This window comes from Lipotes vexillifer, unplaced genomic scaffold (assembly GCF_000442215.2).
Source record: "Lipotes vexillifer unplaced genomic scaffold, Lipotes_vexillifer_v1.1 scaffold280, whole genome shotgun sequence".
Classification (NCBI taxonomy): domain Eukaryota; kingdom Metazoa; phylum Chordata; class Mammalia; order Artiodactyla; family Lipotidae; genus Lipotes; species Lipotes vexillifer.
Window position 1 is genome coordinate 2818146 of NW_006773895.1, and position 6988 is coordinate 2825133.

Genomic DNA, 6988 nt, shown 5'->3' on the forward strand with positions numbered 1-6988 from the left:
ATCTGACACTCTGGACATTTCTAAATAAAAATTTCATAAAATATAAATTTTGGCTTGTAAGACATATATTATATGAACTATAAGGAAAAAGAAATTGATACACAATGTCAATAGCCAGAATTAACTTTATCTAAATATCTCAAAATCAATTTTCTCTTTTACTCTCCCTTGTTTCCTCCCTCTCTCCTTTCCTTCCCGCTTCTTTCCCTCAAGCTCTCCCTCCTTCCTTACTTCTTTCCGTATTTTCTTTTTCCCATGCAAACTATTTTGTTTTTAACTGGCTTTTTATTTTCAATATTATAATCTCAAATAATATTTGGAATTCGAAGGAAAATTTTATTCTGACAAATTTCTACTGCTTCGACGATTTTATCTGGTCATTCTCAGAATATTCCTAATTAGAGGATTCCACTTGACAGTTGTACAACCTCCACCCAGGGATGTTTTCCCAAAGGTCATGTAGTCTGATATCCTGAGAACTTGGCTGCACTGGTTCACTCAGTGAGAGTCATCGGTTCGCTTGACTCTGCCCTCCCCATGGGTACTGCGTAGTGACACACAGAAGCACTGGCCCTAGTCACACACCGTTAAGGATTGCCCCGGGGATTTACACATTCTTCGTGATGAAATGTTGATTTGCGCAATCACAGTATTGTAAAGTTGCAGATGTATTATTTTTTAGAATTTCAGAGATTTCAAGAATGCTCCTAAAATTGACTGAGTTACTAATAAAAATTATCATGGCCTTAGAAGATTTGGTTACTAAGAGCCATCAGCCCTGCAGAATGGGAATCATTCAGGAAAAAATTCAAAAAAAAAAAAGAAGACTCCTAGAATAAATTTAGAATAACACATTTTCTACACTATTTTCATAGCCCATGCCATTTTGTTCAGTGTCAGCGCAGACAAGCAGCATCAGGAGAAAACACCTCTTTCACTGAAAAGGTACAGAGATGCAATTTATGACACCTTTGCAAACACACTGGGAACTGGGGCATCATTTCACTTTCAGCTACTCGTGCGTAGGAAAAGCAAAGGAAAGTATTAATGTGATACATCATTGCCTTTGGAAATTGGGAGAATAATTAAGTTCCTCCCTGATTCCCGTTAACACAGTTTGCCAGTTGCAATAACCATCCAGCCACTACACACACCTCGGAATGCTGACTTTATGAAAGAAAACAATGAGAAACCCCAAAATTTGAGACAAAAATTCTACAGAATGTGCCCTGGGAGTGCCATTAGTAGCACAGCAACATTTTTGGTGGCCCTCACTGGATATCACTTCATGGTTTCAAACTACAAATGTTAACGGCAATTGGATTTTGTATAGTTGATTCAGTGTATCAGTCGGTCACATTGTTCAAAGAAAGCAATTTTGTTAAGCGATTTGTTGATTCAGTCAAAAGGATCAAACTAGTTGTGATATAACCACGATCATGGTCATATTTCTTAAGGAGGAATTTAGAAGCAGGTGAGAACAGATAGTGTGGAGAGGTCAGAAAAACTTCTCCAAAGAGTGAGATCTGAGTAGTAGCTAGGCTGGTCCTTAAATTACGATCATAGTTCAGAGAGGAGAAGCAGTGGTGCAGAGTGGAGGGCAGAGCAGAAGGTCAGATGAAAAAACAAGAGGGAACAGGGCATTGTTTAGTTTACTCAATTAATTTAGCAAATATTTGTGGAGTGACGTATATGTGCCCCACGTTCTGCTGGAGAGTTAGGCTAACAGGACAGGCATCGTTTCATTCCTTGTGGAGATTTCAGGTAACCTTGACAAAGTCACGCTGGCTGTAGAGTAGAATGAGATGACGGTAGGAGAATGCATTGAAGGTCAGAAAAAATCCTGTCCTCTCATATTATATTTCATCCCCCCTGTCCACAGCCATGCAAGGCATGCCTGAATGGTTTATAAAAGTAAGTCGGTGTTGGCACTGGGGGCAGACCTACCTTGCCGAGGTTCAGTGATGTGTGTATGTAGACGGAGTGGCTTAGGGTGGAATACATCGTGTCATGATCTTATGTGAATTGGTTCTCTTTAGAGCAGGTAGGCCCCACTTGTGGTGTGCAATGGTGGGTGAAGGTGAAGGAAAGAAGGGGCCCTACTATGTGCAAGACCCTGTGCTGGATTTCATCTTTACAACAATTTAATTATTAATATGATCACAACAAAACGATTATTGCCATTATGTAGATGAAGAAACTGAGCCTTAGAGACATTCAGTGGCCTCTCCAAAAACATACAACTAGTTAAAAGGGGAGCCAAACTTGTAACATACGTGCAGTTAATTCCTCTGCTTCTCTCCTCTCTCTCCTCTCTCTCCTGTCTTCCCGTTATTGCTTTTCTGCTATATTGCTACTGAGAAAAATGAGGGTGTTACGATCAGAAGCCATTTTAGGAAGGAATATAATGAATGTAGCAATAGATTTAGAATCCTGTTCTCTGTTCTCAGATGTAAACTTCTGTTGTAAGGGATCTGGGTTAATAATAATAGGTATGTAGGAGGAAATAAAAAGAAAAATTAAGGAAAGGCCACCCTAAGGGTAGTAATAATTAAATTTTAACAAGAAAGGCCTATGTAGACAGAAACTAATTACATTTAGCAAAATATTTTTGTGCCTTTTGAAATGATTTCAGAGTATGGCTTTGGCTTTGAACACAAACCTAGTGTAGGCTACGGCTTTTGAGTGTTCTTCCACTGGCAAAAGCCATTTGTGGTAGGTAGAGTAATAGCTCAAAATATGCCCACTTCCTAATCTCCAAAACCTGTGAATTTGTTAACTTACATGGCAAAGGAGACTTTGCAGATGTGATTAAGGTAAAGCTCTTGAGGTGGGAGATGATCCTGGATTATCCGAATAGGCCCAATGCAATTGCTAGAGTTATTATAAGAAGGCTACGGAAGGGTCAAAGTCAGAGAAGGTGATGTGGCAATAGAAGCAGAGTGTTGGAGAACTTCATCGAGAGAATGTGCCCACCAGTTGACCCACCAGCTGGACCTGGGCAACCAGAGTCTCCTGACCCTCTCCTCTGTCCTTGGAATGTGCATCCTACTTGCCTACCCTGTGCTAGAAGCTACCCCAAGGACACAGCCTTGAAATAGTAGTGTGTTGTTGAGACCATCTGAATGGTACACGTGATACACCCATCTAAGACCCCTACATAAACTTTTATGATTTGGCAGCCATGTGCAGAGATCTACTCATCTTGTGGCAGACCAAGACAAGCCTTGTCTTGGTTCCCTTGATTGTTAAATCTGCCCCCTACCAATCTGAAGTGGTCTACCTCTTTTTTGATCTCGCCTTGCCCTCTGTGTATGGGGGACAGTTTTCAAACCAGCAGAGAAGGAGTGAAGGAAATACGACGACATTATGTGGTACCCTGAGCCAAGGAATGCAAACCTCCTCTAGAAGCTGGAACAGACAAGGAAATGGATTCTCCCCCAGAGCCTCCAGAAGGAATGCAGCACTTGTCAACCTATGTTAGACATCTAAGCTCCAAAACTGTAAGATAATAAATTTGTGTGGCTTTTAGCCATTTAGTTTGTGGTGATTTGTGACAGCAGCAATAGGAAACTAATACATTATATGAAACACCTGGTACAAGTAGTGACTTTGGAGCAGTGATTTCTTTCACCAACTACCAGGAGTTGGGCCAAACTTCACAGTTAAGGTCCTGTCCCTCTACAAGATTACCCTCACTTCAGCTGCAAGCTTGGGGTTCACAGGTCACTCTCACATTTGACCAACCGATACAATTCAGGGGTTCTCATTAATCCCTCAGTTTTGATAATTTGCTGGAAAAACACATAGAACTCAGGAAAGTACTATGATTACAATTTTATTATAGCAAAAATACACAAATTAGAACCACTAAAGGGAAAGATGCACAGGGTGAAGCATGGGACGGTCCCAAATGTGAAGTTTCTGTTGTCTTCTCCCACTGGAGTCAGGGTGCATCACCCCCAGCACATCGACGCGTGACGATAGCAAAGCATCACCAGCCAGGGAAGCTCACCCAAGCTTCAGTATGCAGGGCTTACGTTGGGTTCTCATTATGTAGGCACAATTGATTGAATCAATGGCTATGTGGTTAATCTCAACCTCTAGTAGCCTCCAAAGGTTGGACTAATATCATATGGTTCAAAGCCCCAATCCTCTAATCACATGGTTGGTTTTTCTGGCGTGGCTATCCCCCATCCTGAGTCATCTTGTTAGCATGAACTATCTAGGGGCCCACCAGCCTATCATGAGTCATCTCATTAACATAAACTCAGGTGTGGTCAAGCTTACCATGAGTAACTCAGAAAATTCTAAGAATTTAGAAGTTACCTGTCAGGAACCAGGAACAAAAGCCAGCCACATTCTTTATTACACAGGATTTCTGTCTAAAATTACTCCTGAAATACCAAGCCTATGTTGACAAGGAGATGAGATAGATGCTGTGCCTACAAGGTCTAGGGCAATGTGGTAGATGAGGAATGTTGTGCCTATCTCAGGAATAGTGAAACTTGGTTTATAGCAGCGAGGTTAATTCTGAAGTTGGGGAGCTTACTGATCTGCTAGCCTTGGCTAGGATTGGCTAAGAGCTTGGGAGGAAAGAGATGATGAGTTAAATCTTTGGGAGCTATGAGGTGGGCATAGCTCCCTGTCTTATATATCAGTCCTTAGAGATGAGTCCCTTCCTTGAAAGTGTCCTGAGGTATAAATAAAATGCAGTAAAATCTTTTAGTAGTAAACCACATAAGTGAAAAACGTTGAACTCTCTCTCTTTTTTTTTTTTGTGGTATGTGGGCCTCTCACCGCTGTGGCCTCTCCCGTTGCGGAGCACAGGCTCTGGACTCGCAGGCGCAGGCTCGGCGGCCATGGCTCACGGGCCCAGCCGCTCCGTGGCACGTGAGATCTTCCCGGACCGGGGCACGAACACGTGTCCCCTGCATTGGCAGGCAGACTCAACTGCTGTGCCACCAGGGAATCCCTGAACTCTCTCTTTTCAAAAAACATTTTAACCTGCTTTAGGCCCATGAAAAATCCTTAAGTTTGAACAAATGCTGTAGATTTTTTCCAATGCAAGTTCTTTATTTGAAGAAGAGGTGACAGTACTTTTAAAGGACTTGTCAACATGGGAAAATGTCCCAGAATAGTGAGGGCTTCCTGATATCTGACAGAAGCCCAGACTTGCGGGAGAAAAAATAAAAATAAAAATAAAATTAAAAAACAACACAAAACTGAAAAAAACCTCTCAAACCAGCCTAATAGGAGAAAGATATTTTCAAGGGAGGAACAAGTAAGGGAGGACATGATTTCAACAGTTGCTCCTGAAGGATCCCATAATAAAAGACTCATGTAGTTGGTAAAAGTCCTGGGTAAAATTTGTGCCAAAATAAGAAACCAGGAGAGATTGATGCTTCAGGACATTAGCAGTCTGACACTGGGTATTCTTCAAGACTGTGACAAACGTAAATTACGGTTTGCTCTTCACAGAGCTCTTTCTTCCTTGTCACATGATCACTGTGATTGGATTTTGTAATGGAATCAGTGACTCATGTGTTCTTGCTCCTATCTCTCCAGTAATTGTACAGAATAACCATTGAATGACCATGACTGTGTGAGTGGAAGTCTTGGGAAGGTAACTGTAGCAGGTTGAATGGTGCGTCCCAAAAGATATGTCTATATTCTAACCCCTGGAATCTGTGAATGTGATCTTATTTGGAAAAAGGGTCTTTGCAGACGTAGTTAATTTAAAGGATCTTGAGACCCTCCTAGATTATCCAGGTAGGCCCTAAATCCAATGACAAGTGTCCTTATAAGAGACACACAGAGGAGAGATGCACAGAGAGATGAAGGCCATGTGAAGAATGGAACAAAGATTGGAGTGATGCAGCCACAAGCCAAGCAATGCCTGGAGCTGCCAAAGCTGGAAGAGGCAAGGAAGCATTTTCCTCTCGAGACTTTGAAGGGAGCAGGGCCCTGCTGACTCCTTGATTTGAAACTTCTGCCCTCTAGAAATGTAGAGAGAATAAATTTCTGTTATTTTAAGCCACTAGGTTTGTGCTATTTTTTATGGCAGCCCTGGGAACTAATGTAGTGACCATATAAATACATGAGTGCAAGGGATTTTTTTACACATCCCCCTTATATTATAAAATGTATTAATGAATTTGCTTTCACAGATTTCTTGTGGCAGTTGCCCCTTCAGCCCTAGATACTAACTCTTTAGATAATTGTCATTAGGAACAGCACAAAGAACACAATGTGCTATCAAAAATGAAAAGCTGTAACAAAAAGACAAGAAGTCTACTGTTTCCTTATTACACACAAGATTTTACCTTTATAATATCTTTTTTAAAAAAAGTATTATTGGGCTTCCCTGGTGGCGCAGTCGTTGAGAGTCCGCCTGCCGATTCAGGAGACGCGGGTTCGTGCCCCAGGTCCGGGAGCATCCCACATGCCACGTAGCGGCTGCGCGCGTGAGCCATGGCCGCTGAGCCTGCGCGTCCGGAGTCTGTGCTCCGCAACGGGAGAGGCCACAACAGTGAGAGGCCCGTGCCAAAAAAAAAAAAAAAAAAAAAAAAAAAGTATTATTTATTTATTTATTTGGCTGCGTCTGGTCTTCATTGTGGCATGAGGGATCTTAGTTGCCACATGCAGGATCTTCAGTTGCGGCATGTGGGATCTTTTTTTTTTTTTCATATGCAGCATGCAGGGTCTAGTTCCCTGACCAGGGATTGAACCTGGGCACCCTGCATTGGGAAAGCAGAGTCTTAGCCACTGGACCACCAGGGAAGTCCCCCTTTATAATATCTTAAAAGAGCTTTAAAAATATTTTTAGTGGATTTGAATTCACTTCTCAAATAAGTGCTTTCTTAAGTGTGGAATAAAGGACCAGGGATTATTTAAATAGTGGTGATGTATTTACTTTTCAACCTTGGAACCAAAAGTAATATTTAAAGCTTGTTCAAGATGAAGCTTTAAAATTCACAATTCATGT

At 41.6% G+C, this 6988-nt stretch overlaps 1 non-coding gene across 1 annotated transcript; it reads right to left on the reverse strand.

Annotated features, from left to right (window-relative positions):
• Nucleotides 1-6710: 6710 nt before the first annotated feature.
• Nucleotides 6711-6783, reverse strand: TRNAG-CCC (transfer RNA glycine (anticodon CCC)). Its single transcript has one exon. It is a non-coding gene; the product is annotated as a tRNA-Gly (tRNA).
• Between the last annotated feature and the right edge of the window lie 205 nt (nt 6784-6988).